The sequence below is a fragment of the Balaenoptera borealis genome (assembly GCF_965194805.1).
Source record: "Balaenoptera borealis genome assembly, chromosome: 3".
Lineage (NCBI taxonomy): Eukaryota > Metazoa > Chordata > Mammalia > Artiodactyla > Balaenopteridae > Balaenoptera > Balaenoptera borealis.
Window position 1 is genome coordinate 146,886,744 of NC_138866.1, and position 15,625 is coordinate 146,902,368.

Genomic DNA, 15,625 nt, shown 5'->3' on the forward strand with positions numbered 1-15,625 from the left:
AAACACTGCTGTCAAGTGAAGAAGCCCAGGCTAGCCTGCTGGAGTACCCTGGCCCAGCCAACCACTACTGCCAGACCCTGGAGTAAGGCCACCCTAGATCAACCAGCCCCAGCTGCCCCACAAGCTGACTGAAGCCACAGAAGTGAGTCCAGAAGAATCATTCAGCTGAGCCCAGCCCACATTGCTAACACACACAGTTGTGAGCAAATAAAAGGGTTGTTGTTTTTAAGTCACTGAGTTTGGGGGTGGTTTGTTACACAGCATTAGATAACTGATACACTCATTTAGTGCCTCCATTAGGTCTGGGACTAGGTCTGTTTTGTTTGGTACCTTATTCCCACTGCTTTGATTCATGAATGAATGAACTAACCAGGATCTGTCTGATTCTAAAGCCCATGAGTTTCTGCTCCACCACTTTGTTCCCAGACAAGGTGCTTTTCTTGGGACTAGTGGGGTCAAGGATAGAACATGTAATCTAGCCTAGGCCAATCAATGCTTTCTAGTTCACAGTGATTGATGTAATCAGACTGAGACTCAGGACGTTTGCTGAGGATGCTGGGGAAAACACCTTCTCTACCTCAGTCAATATAAAGGAGAAAATATAGTTAGGGATGATTTTCAAAATCAGAACAAGCCAGTGCAGGAAGTAAGGATTTAAAGGCTCCTGGCTATGCTGGGCATTAACACTTTAGTTGCATTTTAGGGAGGTCCAGGGTGGCTAGGTGTATTACTCAGGGTTCTCCAGAGGAAAAGAACCAATAGAATACATGAATATAGGAAGAGATTTATTATGAGGAATTGACTTACATGATTATGGAGGTGGAGAAGTCCCATGATCTACTGTCTGCAAGCTGGAGACCCAGGAAAGCCAGTGGTGTAATTCTAGTCTGAGTCCCAAGTACTGAGAATGAGAGAGCCAATACAGTAAGTCCCCTACATACGAACCTTCAAGTTGCAAACTTTCAAAGATGAGAACATGTGTTCGCATGTCCAATCACGTAAGTTAGTTCATGTGTCTCTGACATTATCTGTAAAAGTCAGGTACCTAGGCTAACTTTGTTGGATTTACGAACAAATTGGACTTACGGACACACTCTTGGGATGGAAGTCGTTCATATGTAGGGGACTTACTGTGGTATAAATTCCAGTCCAAGAGCAGGAGAAAACTGATGTCCTAGCTCAAGCAGGCAAGTAGGAAACAAAAGGGTTGAATTCCTCCTTCTGCCATCTTTTTGCTCTATTTAGGCCTTCAATGGATTGGATGATGCCCACCCACATTGGGTCCACCATTTAAATGCTAATCTCATCTGGAAACATCCATAAATAATGTTTAACCTGGGCACCCCTTGGTCCAGTTAAGTTGAACATAAAATTAACCATCACACTAGGGGTTACTCAGATAGCTTGGGATGGTGGCTATTTACCAGTGAGCATAGAAATTTTCCAACATTATAACTATTTGTATCAATGTAACAGCACACTGTTACTCTCAGTGCTGTCAGTTCTGAGAGCTGTTTGATCTGTCTGAGCATGGAGCCAACACCCAGGAAGTGATCCTGAGAAATGTAGAGAAAGAAACCAGGCCTGTTCAGAGCACTTAAGTCTTAGGTAAGCCCTTGTCTGATGTTAAAACTACTGCTGATCTTTTTGGTCCCAGGAACCCAGAAACATTTTGTTTTAGCCAGTAGGGCTGGAGTTTCTGTTGCTTGCCACTCTCAGGATCCTAACTGATAGACCTTTTTTTCTGGTAATACAACTCTCTTTAAAGGTCAACCAGATGATCCAATCCAGATATTTTAAAATTAACCCAAGCTTAAACCAGACCAACAGGGGATGAATACCAGGGTTAACACACCACTTCCTGCAGAGTTACCTTTACTCTGCTGTGCTTCGTGAAAAAAATGCTATGCAAAACTCGGCACCAAGTCTATTGCAAAGCTGGTTTTGAAGGGGTGGCTCCCTACTTTACACAGGGTCATTTTGGTCTTTTAGCTGTGCCTCTCCTAAGCCGTGGATTCATTTTTTACCACACGGACACTATGAAGTATGTAACTAACTAGTTGTCCCTTTTCCCCTTGCCTGCCAGGAAACCCAATACACAAGCACTTGTAGCAAAAATATAGAACTACATAGTGGGTTTTTTTGTTTGCTTGTTTGTTTTTAATTGTAGTCTTATTCCTCATTTAATTTTATGTTCTTATCCTTGTTTTCCCCATCAAGGGGAAAACTTTACTTTTTATTTATATAATCTTGCTGCATTTCATGTATCCCTATGTGGAAATAGGAATTATATATCTAAAAAGAATCACTTTGATTTAGGTTTGATTAAGATGAAAAGACACTACAGGGAAGAGTACTGTTATGTCAATTACTTTGAATTTTAGTAAAGGAAAGCGAAAGGGGATGGAAGAATATTTAAATTCCAGGGATCTCTAGAGCAAAAGGAATCAAGACACCAGACAGGTGGCAGAAAGCTCCTATTTACATTTTAACCTCTGTCTCATTTACTCCTGAGCAAACTAATACAGAGTTCCTCTTGAGATGGTTATTTAGTGTTAACTACAGAGTCTCCACACTGGGGAAGCCCTGGAAACAATATATTATTCATTTAATATATAAAATGTTTGTTGAAGGAACTGGAATTTGCTAACTTAGGCTATTAATGAACTAACTACAGGCCCTTCTGTTAGAAAAATCTCAGACCCCTGGGTGTATCTCCTCCTTTTACTGGCTGTGCAAGTTAAAAAAAAAAAAAAGTGGCTCTAGCAGATTCAAACTCGAACACAACATAGAGCTTGGGTTCTCCAATAATCTTAAACTGATTTAAGACCTGTCTGACCTAATACAAATAAGTAAAAAACAAACTAAAATTAATTAAATGAGCACTATCCTCAGTTGGCATAGAACATGTTGAACAGTAGAGGGAAATGGGCACTAAAATCATGAAAGGGGAATCCATGAAGTGCTCTAGAAGGAAGTGTTTTCTGGCGGTTGGACAGGACCTGACAGCAAGGGAAGTGAAGAGAAGGGAAAGGAAAAGGGAGTCAGGAAGGATGAGGTTAGAATGTCAGAATCAGGACAGGGAACGGGAACACTCCAGGTGGTAAGTCCAAAAGGCAGCAGTCTGTAGGGAGGTGAACCTTCCAGGTGCCACTTGTACAGAGTGATGCCTTTGAAGTAACAGCTAACATGACCTCTGTTTTCATGTGGGGCCCATCTGAAGCATCCCTGGTATTTGAAGAAAAAGATCTCATAATCCCCTATCCTGCCTGTGACTTAAATAGGAAGATAGGAAGAGGAACAAGCTTTTAAAAGATCTAGAAACACTGACGAGATGGTTGAATTATGCATTCTGCTGCAGAGCTAGAATGCTGGGGCAGTGAGTGGAAAAGGAGGCAAGAATATTAAGGCTCTCCTTACAGACCACAATGCCAATGTTTCAGTCCCAGACAGCAGTGGCCCCGAGCGCATACTGAATAACAGTGCTAATATTGAAACAATTGGAGAAATTCTGAAGAAAATCATCCCTACCTTGGAAGAGGGCCTGCAGTTGCCATCACCCACTGCAACCAGCCAGCTCCCGCTCGAATCTGATGCTGTGGAATGCTTAAATTACTAACACTATAAAGGAAGCGACTTTGACTGCGAGTTGAGACTGTTGATTCACCAGAGTCTGGCTGGAGGAATTATTGGCATCAAAGGTGTTAAAATCAAAGAACTTCAAGAGAGCACTCAGACAACAATCAAGCTTTTCCAGGAATGTTGTCCTCAATCCACTGACAGATTCGTTCTTATCGGAGGAAAACCTGATAGGGGTGTAGAGTGCATAAAGATCACCCTTGATCTTATATTAGAGTCTCCCATCAAGGGACGTGCTCAGCCTTATGATCCCAATTTGTATGATGAAACCTATGATTATGGTGGTTTTACAATGATGGTCGATGACCGCCATGGATATCCCGTGGGATTTCCCATGCGGGGAAGAGGTGGTTTTGACAGAATGCCTCCTGGTTGGGGTGGGCGTCCCATGCCTCCATCTGGAAGAGATTATGATGATATGAGCCCTCGTCGAGGACCTCCTCCACCTCCTCCTGGACGAGGTGGCTGGGGTGGTAGCAGACCTCGGAATCTTCCTCTTCCTCCACCACCACCTAGAGGAGGAGATCTAATGGCCTCTGACAGAAGAGGGAGACCTGGAGACCGTTATGATGGCATGGTTGGTTTCAGTGCTGATGAAACCTGGGACTCTGCAATAGATGCATGGAGCCCATCAGAGTGGCAGATGGCTTATGAACCACAGGGTGGCTCTGGATGTGATTATTCCTATGCTGGGGGTCGTGGCTCATATGGTGATCTTGGCGGACCTATTATTACTACACAAGTAACTATTCCCAAAGATTTGGCTGGATCGATTATTGGCAAAGGTGGTCAGCGGATTAAACTCCGTCATGAGTCAGGAGCTTCAATCAAAATTGATGAGCCTTTAGAGGGGTCCGAAGATCAGATCATTACCATTACAGGAACACAGGACCAGATACAGAATGCACAGTATTTGCTGCAGAACACTGTGAAGCAGTATTCTGGAAAATTTTTCTAAGACTAGTGAAGAACTGAAGGAGTCCTGCATTTTTTTTTTTTTTTAATCTGCTTCTGTTTAAAAAGCCAACATTCCTCTACCTCGTAGGTGTTCTGCATTTGAGGTGTAGTGAAATCTTTGCTGTTCACCAGATGAAATGTTTTAGTTCCTTACAAACAGGGTTGGGGGTTGGGGGAGGGTGTGCAAAAACTAACATTGAAATTTTGAAACAGCAGCAGAGTGAATTTTAATTTTTGTTCATTGTTGGTGGTTTAAAAAAAGTCCCCCCATGTAATTACTGTGAACACTTTGCTTTGTGGTCACTGTAACATCTGGGGGTGTGGGACAGGGAGGAAAAGTAACAATAGTCCATATGTCCCTGGCATCTATTCAGAGCAGTGTGCAGAATGTAATGCTTTTTTGTAAGAAACGTTTTATGATTTTTAAAATAATTTAGTGAACCTAAAAAAAAAAAAAAAAAGAATCTGCCTTCCACTGCAGGGGACACGGGTTTGATCCCTGGTTGGGAAACTAAGATCCCACATGCTGGGGCAACTAAGCCCATGTGCCACAACTAGAGAGATGCCTGCGTGCCATGACAAAGATCCCACGTGCCGCAACTAAGACCCAACACAGCCAAATAAATAAATAAATATTAAAAAACAAACAAACAAACAAAAAACTCCATCTCTGATTCTAGTGTACTTCCAAAATTGTACCCTGGAATTCCCTCTCCCTTCCTGCTTCAGCCTGAGAGTTCCTCCTCTCTCCCCTAGGTATTAGTTTCACCTTGGTTTTCTCTTTCCTCTCTGGGCTGAACAGTCAGTGAGACTTCTTCCTGAAATAGCAGGAGACAGGTTTGCTTGTATGGCTAATTAAAGAAAAAAAAATTATATGTATATATACCTGTCACATATCCAATGTTGCAGGGCAGGGTATACATTTAGTCATACACTTCTAGAAGAAAAGGCTCTTGGAGAGCATCTGGTCCAGCCACACTCTCTAGTTGAGGAAACTGAGGCCCAGAAAGAGGATGCGACTAGTCCAAGGTCATACAACAAATGAGGCACAGACCCAGAGACAAAACCCTAGTCTTCTGGTTCCAAGCCATGGTCCTTCCCTCCCCTGCCCCACCTTCACTCTGACTCTATTCCCTGGGGTGGAAAGTAGAAGACGCCAGGGAAGGATCTGGCTCTTTAAAACCATCCCCCATTTCCAGGCAGAAGGGGGCCTGTTCAGTGAGCAAGAGCCAAACCCCCGGGAGGTGACCTTGGGGGAGGGGAGGGTGCTCTCCAGAGAGATTCTGATGGCTCAAGATAAAGGAGATCTGCAGGGGGAGGGGAGCCAGCCAGCTGAGACTATCACGTGGAAAGCAGAAAGCAGTGAGGCCTGCTTCTAACCACCTACTCACCACCCTGGGTAGGAGGCGGGTGGGGAGAGAAGGGGGGGTGGGGAGGGGGAGCTGGTGGGGAGGGGAGGAAGAGGCACGGTGCCAGGACTTGCAGATAAATAGCCCCCTCCCTACTGCAGAGGCCCTGGGCTGACAGAGGCCTGGAATCCGGGTGAGGGTGAGTTAGGTCGGTGCCCCTCTTCACCCACCCCTAACACCTGCAGATCCTTCCCTCCCCTAAAGGGGTGAGTTGAGGGAGGAGGTGTGGGCAGGAGGGAACTCGGCCTGGCTGCCAAGCGGCAAGGTTGGGAGGGGGCAGCGGTGCGGTGTCCCGAAAATCACACACGCAGGCGCAGATTCAAATCACAAATCTGCCACCTCTTTCAACCGCGTGAGCCGGAGCAAGTCTCTGAGCCAGGTTCCCTCATAAAATGGGGATAACAATGCCTGGTCCTTGAGAGGATTCTGAGAAAATACACGTTCATGTACGGTACAGGTGGGGCTCAGAAAATGGAAGGCAGCAGGAGGAAGGGTGGCAGCTTCCTGGGTTCAAATCCCAGCTCCGCCCCTTTCCACCTGGCACAGGACTGCCTGGTGCCTATTTCCTCTAATAGGACGTGGGGTGGCTGTAGCATCTACCCGATAGGAGTAAGTGAATTCATAGGCAGATGTGAAAGGCTTAGGACAGGGGGGCCTGGCTCAGTGGGTGCTCCAAAGTGTCAGCTTAATTTTGCCGCTGCTCTTAGTCTGTGGTGGGCACAGCCATCCTGTTGTACCCCTCAGAGGCTCTGGACAAGTGCTAGGCCTAGGAGGTTTTCCTATCAATAGAAACATTTATATCACCTGGGAAAAAAATGTTTGGCCTCAAAATATGAAAGGAAAAGTGCAAAACCAAAACTAGTGAATGCCTTGTGAAGTGTCTACAAAACACGATTATTTTAACTTCCTTAACTGTCTTTGCAAACATTTAATAACATTTGAAATCCATTTATATGTTAGATTTTCTCATTCTACAAGAATCTAAGTGATGACGACTAAGAATCAGAACCAATCGGAATGTAAGTAACTCGTAACCAGATAACTTCAAATGCAAAATTGTAAAAATTATTTTCGTAAATCACTGTGATAGAGCTGAAAATGCAAACATTTTCAATCTGTTTCAGAAATATATATAAAGTTTAAGGAAATCAATGGGAACAATACACTCAAAATTCAGGATGGTAGTTTCCTCTGTAGGGAGGGGAGGGTATCAGAGAGAGGTACACAGGATATTTCAACTATCCTGGGAACATTTTATTGCTTAAGCTGGTGGTGAGTACCACAGGTTTTTATTATATTATTCTTTATTTTATTTATGAAAAATGTAATAAAATTTTACAATATATTTTTGTAGCAGAAAGAAGAGAAAGAAATGTCCCCACGTCATTTCAAATGATTTTAGGGCAAATTTATATTTAATGTGAAATGTGGAGGCATTTTAATATGCTCTACATAATGTAAGGCAGGGCTCGCAAAAGTGCAAGTCCCCAAGGCCCTGCCTCTACCAATGGTCCTCCAGGCCCCAGACCTCTTACCTGGGAATCAGGTGCTCACTGTGGACCCCGCGGAACCCAGCAGGGGTTCAGTTTCTTTATTAAGCATATATCTGTCTATGAAGTACAGATAAGTATATTTCTCCCTATGTACTAATTAGGGAGGTCAGATACACGGAGTTGTGAGAAAGCAGGAGAGTTGCAGAAAAGTAGGAATCACGTGTAGGATTGGAGGTCTGAGCAGGCCTGGTGGTCCCCCCTACAAGCAGGTCTAAAGTGGATCCATCTGTGTGTGACAAGGTGCTGGCTCAGCCAAATGGCCTGAGAGGACAGCCTCCTTCACTTCTAGGGAGAGGAAGCGTCTGCCTGACCCCTGACAATTATAGAGAGATGCTGATAGGTATGCAGGGTAAAGAACAAACTGTGAGACTTCAAGGCCAGGCCTTGATGGACAGGGAGTCAGAGAGGGGAGGAATGCAGAGTGGGGAAGGGCCTCAGGGTCGAAAGAAGGAGAGAAGGGGGTTGTTTATTATCTGCAGTGTAAGCTGGACTCCACAGAGGGTCACCAGGCCCCACCCGGAACCCCGCTTGTTGGAGCTCCCAGGAAAAGGAAAAGATCTTAAATAAGAATCTGGGAAAGATGCCAATGGTCCTCTGGGTCATTCCTCTGGGATGGATTTGATTTGGGGCCTTGTTTGCCTTGAGATTAGGAGCCAGGGTCCAAGGAAGAGGTTAGCCAGCACCTGATCCCCTTTGGTTATCCTGGATGCGAAAAAGCAAGGTACATTGGTCTCTGTTCCAGCTCCTGACACAGGGCAACCTGAGTGTAAAACAAACAAACAAACAAAAAACACCCTTGTAAAAAAGTGATAAGAGCATTAGGAGCATCTTTTGTTCTAATATTTGGTCTTTGACCTGTCCCTGACACATGGCTCCTAAATCCCTTGGAATTTTCTGGGTGATAGGAGTGTCTTTTGTTCTAGTGAGTTGACTCTGGGTGGGCTCTTGATGGGGGCTGGTCACCAGAAAGATCAAGCCATGATTAGAAGCTTGGAATTTTCAGCTATGCTCCCCATTCTCTAGAGAGGGGAGAGGGGCTGGAAAGGGAGTCAATAATTGATCATGCCCATGTGAGGAAGCCTCCATAGAATCCCAGTAGTGTGGGGTTTAGGGAGCTTGCAGGTTGGTAAACACATCCATGTCCTGGGAGGCTGACATGCTCCAGCTCCACAGGGAGGGAAAATCCTGTGCTCCAGGGAACTCTACTTAATGCTCTGTAGTGACATAAATGGGAAGGAAATCCAAAAAAGAGTGGATATATGTATACATATAACTGATTCACTTTGCTATACAGCAGAAATTAACACAACATTGTAAAGCAACTATACTCCAATAAAAATTAAAACAACAACAACAACACAAAAAACCCAAAGAAAGTGCTCAGGACCCTTCCAGGCCTCGCCCTGTGTATCTCTTCATCTGGCTGTTTATCTGCATCCTTTATCATAGCCTTTAATAAACTGGGAAACGTAAGTGTTTCCCTGAGTTCTGTGAGCTGCTCTAGCAAATAATCAGATCCAAGGGGGAGGAGGTTATGGGAACTTTTGATTTGTAGCCAAGTTGGACAGAAGTTGTGCATAACTTGGGGACCTACTATGTGCCATTGGCATCTGAAGTGGGGGGCAGTCTCATGGGACTGAGCCCTTAACCTATGGGATCTGACACTCTCTCCAGGTAGATAGTGTCAGAATTGAGTTAAATTGTAGGACACCCAGCTGGTGTCACAGAGAATTGCTTGTTGGGGGAAAAAACCCACACCACTTGTGTCAGAAGTATTGTGAGTGTGGTAGTAGTGTGAGAGGAAAGGAGAAACACAGGAGGTGGATGGAGGTTTTCTCTATTTAAAAGGTTTCCCACGAAACGCTTGTAATCAACCAGCAATGGGAAAGAGGGCTAGTGGTGCAGGCTGAAGGCTGGACTCCAGTGCAGCCTCAAATGGGGCAGGAAGCCCAGAGCCGTGGCTAATGACAGGCCACCAGTAAACTAAACCCTGTGGGAATTGTCTTGATTCATGGCACATACAGTCCCTGTCATCAAGGGTCGAAAGGCCACTGGAGAGAGAAGGTCAGCAAATAGACAACAAAGAACGTAAATACACCGATTACCTTAATTTACTGAAAAGCTATAGGAAACATCATTCTTAGTGGGGAAAATAGGAAGCATCCTTTTTAAAATTCAGATGAGGACAAGGCCCTCTATCATCCTTTCTATTTAGCATTATTCCAGAGGTCACAGTCAGGTCATAAAACGAATGGAAGGATAAGGATTGGAGAGGAGGAAATAAAACTATCCTTGCAAATTATGCGACTGTCTGCATGGAAAGCCAAAAGATGAATCTACAAACAAGTTGTTAGAAATAATAAGAGAATTTAGCAAGATGGCTGACTACAAGATCAATAATAAATACATTGTACATTATAATAATAATGGTTAACTTTTATTGAATTAACTATTTCCGGGTGCCACATGCTTTATATTTACTCTATGCTAAGTGCTTTCTATGGACTGGCTTGAGTCCTTAGAACAACACTCACTTTAAGAATGAAGCAACTGAGGGTCAGAGAGGTCAAGTGAATTTATCATAGCAACACAGCTGTTGTGGGGTGGAGGCTGGACCGACTCTTGAACTCTCCTTTAACCACGACCACTATCCTACATACACAAGTATGCAAATCTCTGATGTCCAGGGTGGGACTCAAGATCTAGGGCCCTTCTCCCATTCTCCATACATCATGAAAGTTTTCATGTGTGAACAGAGAAAGAGAGAGAGGAGGAAAGCCCCAGTAAGAACTGAAATTGAATTCCCCTCCAGCCTATTGGAGTCAGACTTAAGCTGATTTAAAGAAAATAAGGAAGTGTGGTGTTTCTTGCACACCTGTGTTGTAGCGCAAAGTCTCACATGCCATTCACCTCTTACCTTATTTAATTCTCAAAAGATCTGTGCCTCCATTTTACCAATGAGGAAAGTGAAGCTCCTAGAAATTCAGAGACTTGTTCAAATTCACAGAGCTGGGAAGTGGCACAGCCAGCGTTCAATCCTGAGCATGCCCTCCTAACCTCACAACTCTCTAGACTTTTCCAAGGAACTAGAGGGAAAGGCAGGCAGGTGCACAGCATCCCTAAAGCATGTGATACATGAGTGTGGGGAAGACAGGCTGGGAAGGGAGCAGTTAGTTAAGGAGGGGCAGAGACAGCTTCCTGGAAAAGGTGGCCTTCAAGCTGAGTTTTCAGGAAGGAGCAGGAATGAGTCAGGGGAAAAAGGATGGGGAAGAAAGGTACAAAGTCCCAGAGATGAGAGTAAAATGGCAGATTCTGTCAACAGCTAAGCGTTCAGACAAGAGAAGAACTGACTGAGGATGAGCCTTTTATAGTCACCAGTAACCACTGACACAACCGACCAGTAAGACCCCTTGGAGGGACTTCCCTGGTGGTCTAGTGGTTAAGACTCCATGCTCCCAATGCTGGGGGCATGGGTTCGATCCCTGGGCAGCAAGATCCTGCATGCTGCATGGTGAGGCCAAAAAAAAAAGACCCCTTGGAGAGCAGCACAGTGGGGACCTTGCCTGGTATTGCCCCTCTAGGCAGTGCAAGTGGATGGCGGGAGCTTGGCCTGGTGTCAGCTCTCAGCAGTCCCAATTCTTCAGGTTCCCCTCCCTTCCCTTCAATTCTCAGGGCTGCCTGGCTCTGGCTCTCTCCCCCGCTGAATTATGACACTGCATTCCCAATATGCCTCATGGCCAAGCTGGGCCAAGTCATACCATTTACTTCAGTACTTCTCAAACTTCAATGTGCATTCAAATCACTGGGGATGGTGTTAAGATGCAGACCCTGATCTGGCAGGTCTGGGATGGGGCCTGACATTCTGCATGTCTGTCATGATCTCAGGTGCTGCTGGTCCAAGGACCACACTTTGAGTGGCATCATCTAGGAAACTTCACACTGAGCCCCATGTCAGGCACCACTGTGCTAGCTACTTTCTATACATTTTCTAATGTAATAATTACAACATTGGAAGTGGAACTTACTCCTCTGAAATGGAACTTACTGTTTTTACTTTCCAGAATAGCGAACTGAGGGTCAGAAAGATGATTTTTTTTTTTTTTTTTGGCCCTGCCACCTGGCTTGCAGGATCTTTAATTCCCCAACCAGGGACTGAACCCAGGCCACAGCAGTGAGAGCGCTGAGTCCTAACCACTGGACCACCAGGGAATTCCCAGAAAGATGAAATATTTTACAAAGTTAGTAAGTAGCAGAACTGGGCTTTGAACTTGAGTCTGTCTGACTTTATAGCTCATACTGGGCCTCCTGGTCAGCAAGACTGCTATGGACTGAACTGTGTACCCCCTCCAAATTCATATGTTTAAGCCCTAACTCCCAGGTGGCTATATTTAGAGTAAGGAAGTAATTAAGGTTAAATGAGGTCATAAGGGTGGCACCCTGATCCAATAGGATTAGTGTCCTCATAAGAGGAAACATCAGAGAGCTTGTTCTCTTTCTCTGCCATGTGAGGGCACAGTGAGGAGGTGGCCATCTGCAAATCAGGAAGAGAGCCTGCACCAGGAACTGAATTGGCTGGCACCTTGATCTTGGTCTTCCCAGGCTCCAGAACTGTGAGAAATAAATTTCTGCTGTTTAAGCCACCCAGTCTGTGGTATTTTGTTATGGCCCAAGCAGACTAAGACAGGGGCCCAGCTGCTGCAGATCAGCCAAGGATGCCAATTAAAATGAACAGCTCCTCTTCTATGGAATGTTGCTCTGCCCAAAAAGAGCAGGACTGGGGCAGAACCAAAATGATGATGATAATTATGATGATGATGACAATGATGATAATTCACACCCAAGCCAAAGCCACCTGTAACATTCACAAATGAAAACACATAAAAACAAGCTCAGAACAATAGAACCACCCCAAACATCACAACCTAAATCCAAACATTTTCCTTGAGAAGACAGGAAACGGCACAGCAATCAGGTATTACGCACTAATTTGCTGCACATACTGAGATGGCTGAGTCTGCAGCCTTGTAGAGTGGACAGGTGAAATGAATAAACAAAGCCCTGGCTCTTACAGTTTAGCCAAGCCCCCTGTGCCTGCAAGTCATTGGAAACCGTGAGTGTGGTAGGTTAGATACCTGAATGATTCTCCCAATGAGAAAATGAAAAAACTGAATACTGAATAAAATATTAAACAAAATGTCTTTTATTTATTATTTTTTAATTTTTTGGCTGTGCCATGCAGCATGCAGGATCTTAGTTCCCCAACCAGGGATCAAACCCATGCCCCCTGCAGTAGAAGCGTGGAATCTTAACCACTGGACAGCCAGGGAAGTCCCCAAAATATCTTTTAAAATGTATCACTGAACTGACACAAAAATGAGTAATGCACAGATCTCAAAACTGGGGGTAAAGGAGCCCCAAGGCCAGCTGGTACTCTGCGGCTTTCTGCTGGACACTGGAGACTGTGAGCTTGTACTTTGATGGCTCCCCAGGTGAGAGATCAAAGACAAATCTCAGGTTCCACCCAGTGATATGGGAAAAATGCATGCAGATATATGTACATAAATTTTACTGACATAAAGGATGTATGGCACCAATTTACAAATAATAATAAAATATACAATACTCCTTATTGTAAATTCTACATAGAAAATTGATTCACACAAAACACTTGATGATTTTTGCCAAACTCTTGTATCCATAGCCAACCTATGGTTGCAATTCACTGCAGTTCTAACGTGAATGTTGGCTAACACTTTTATTTATGTTAAGGAGGAAGATAAAATGAAACAACAAAGACATACATTGGCACTTCCTTCTTTAGTCAGTAATATAAGCTACTTCTTTGCTAAATCAAATAATAATTTTGAATAGTGGAAGAATATTTCCTCAGTTTTTCTGTGCTATTCTCAATGTAATGGCTACAGACACAACACACTTTTAAGTTTAAATTATTAACATTTTCCATCAGTTTCTTAAGGCTAGACAATAAAGCATTAAACCAAGCCTTCATTTGTAGCATCTGCTTATTTTCAGGTGTAAATACTCCCACCATGGCTGATTTCAAGCTACCAGTGTGACATCACTGAACATCACAATACTATTATATAGGATTTCCACCACCGTTGAGACCACTATAAACACTGATGAAGCAGATTTGAAAAAGAACCAAATCAATTTATAATAATTGAAATAAAATATTCAATGGATGACCATGAAGAAATAGACAAATCCAGAATGTGGAACATAGTACAAGATCATTCTTTGGTTTCATCAAAAATCAATGTAAAAAAAAAAAAAAGTGAGGTGAGGGAGGGGAGGAACAATCCTAGATTAAAGATAAGAGATAAAATAACCAAATGCATTGTGTGTTCCTTGACTGGATCCTAGTTTGAAAATGTAGCTATAAAAAGTATTTTAGAGTCAATTGGAGAAATTTTAATGCACTGGGTATTAGCCAGGATTAAGGGATTATTGTTATTTTTCGTGGGTGTGATAATGATATTGAGTTATTTAGGAGAATGCCTTTTAAAAAAGAGATACATGCTGAAGTATTTAATATTGAAGTATCATGATGTCTGTTATTTATTTTAAGATAGTTCAACAAACACATATAAATGAAACAAGTATGACAAGATGTTAAAATGATGGAATTTAGGTCACAAGAATATAGGTGGTTATTATACAATTCTTTCCTCTATATTTAATGTTTGAAATTTTCCATAATTCAAAACAAATTTTTTCAACAGTAAATGGTTTAAATCAGGTGTTAGCAAACTTTTTCTTCAAAGTGCAAGATAATAAGTATTTTAGGCTTTGTGGGCCACATAGGTCTCTGTCACATATTTTTGGTTTTCTCTACAACACATTAAAACATTTTAAAAAAACATTCTTAACTTGAGGGCCATACAAAGATGGGCCATGTGCCAGATTTGGCATACAGGCTATAGTTTGCCAACCTCTGTTTCAAATAGGAGATTAGATATAGTAGAAGAGAGGATTAGTGAACTAGAAGATAGAGCTGAAGGAAATACCAAAAATCAGGTCAGAAAGACAATTTGAGAAGTCTCAAATATGTAAACTTAGAGTTCCAGAAGGAGATAATTGAGGGAGTAGGGAAGAGAAAAATATGCAGAAATGGTGGCTGAAATTTTTCTAGAATTGTTGAAACATACTAATTCTCAGATCAAGGAAGCTCAATGAATCCTAGGCAAATGAATAAAAAGAAACCCAAATTCAGGTACATCACTGCAAGACTGTTACACGTGCATGTGTGTGTGTGCATGCACACACACACAGAGCGAGAGTGAGAGCAAGAGAGTCTAAAAAGCAGCTGGAGAGAAAGCACAGATCACCCCCAAAGAAATAGGAATTAGACTATGGCCAATTTCTCAATGGCAACAAAGGGAACCAAAAGCGGGTGGAATAATAGCTTTAATTTGCTAACAGAAAATAACTGTTGACCTACAGTAATTCTATACCTAGTGAAACTCTCTTTCAAGAAGAAAGGTGAAATAAAGCCATTCAAACAAATAAAAACAGAGTGTGCTGCCAAAAAAAATTCACTAAAGAAAACTTAAAGAATGTACTTCAGATATCCTGGATAGAAGAACTGAAATAAAATTAAAAAAGAAATGGTGAGCAAAGATGTTAACAAATATGTGTATAAAACTAAGCACATATTGTCTGTATAAAAATATTAAATACTGTGAAATTTGTGTGTGTGTGACAAGGGAAACAGGCTACAGTGCTGGATGAGAATACCAAATAAATTAAGAGTGTGATTGGAATGAAAGAATTCTAAGATCCTTATGTATTTGGAAAGAATGCACAGATACTGATTGAACTTTAGACTTCACTATGTTAGGTATGCATGTTAAAGAAGACGCTACAGGGACTTCCCTGGTGGCGCAGTGGATAAGACTCTGTGCTCCCAATGCAGAGGGCCTGGGTGCGATCCCTGGTCAGGGAACTACATCCCACATGCATGCCACAACTAAGGAGCCCGTGTGCTGCACCTAAGGAGCCCACGTGCCGCAACTAAATAGCCAGCAAGCCGCAACTAAGGAC

General features: G+C 43.1%; 1 pseudogene across 1 annotated transcript; it reads left to right on the forward strand.

Moving 5' to 3' along the window:
* The first annotated feature begins 3,064 nt into the window (after positions 1–3,064).
* On the forward strand, positions 3,065–15,229 carry LOC309625877 (heterogeneous nuclear ribonucleoprotein K pseudogene; annotated as a pseudogene). Its single transcript, XR_014249439.1, has 4 exons — positions 3,065–3,103; positions 3,293–5,995; positions 6,966–7,024; positions 13,592–15,229. The product of XR_014249439.1 is annotated as a heterogeneous nuclear ribonucleoprotein K pseudogene (transcript).
* The last annotated feature ends 396 nt before the right edge of the window (positions 15,230–15,625 follow it).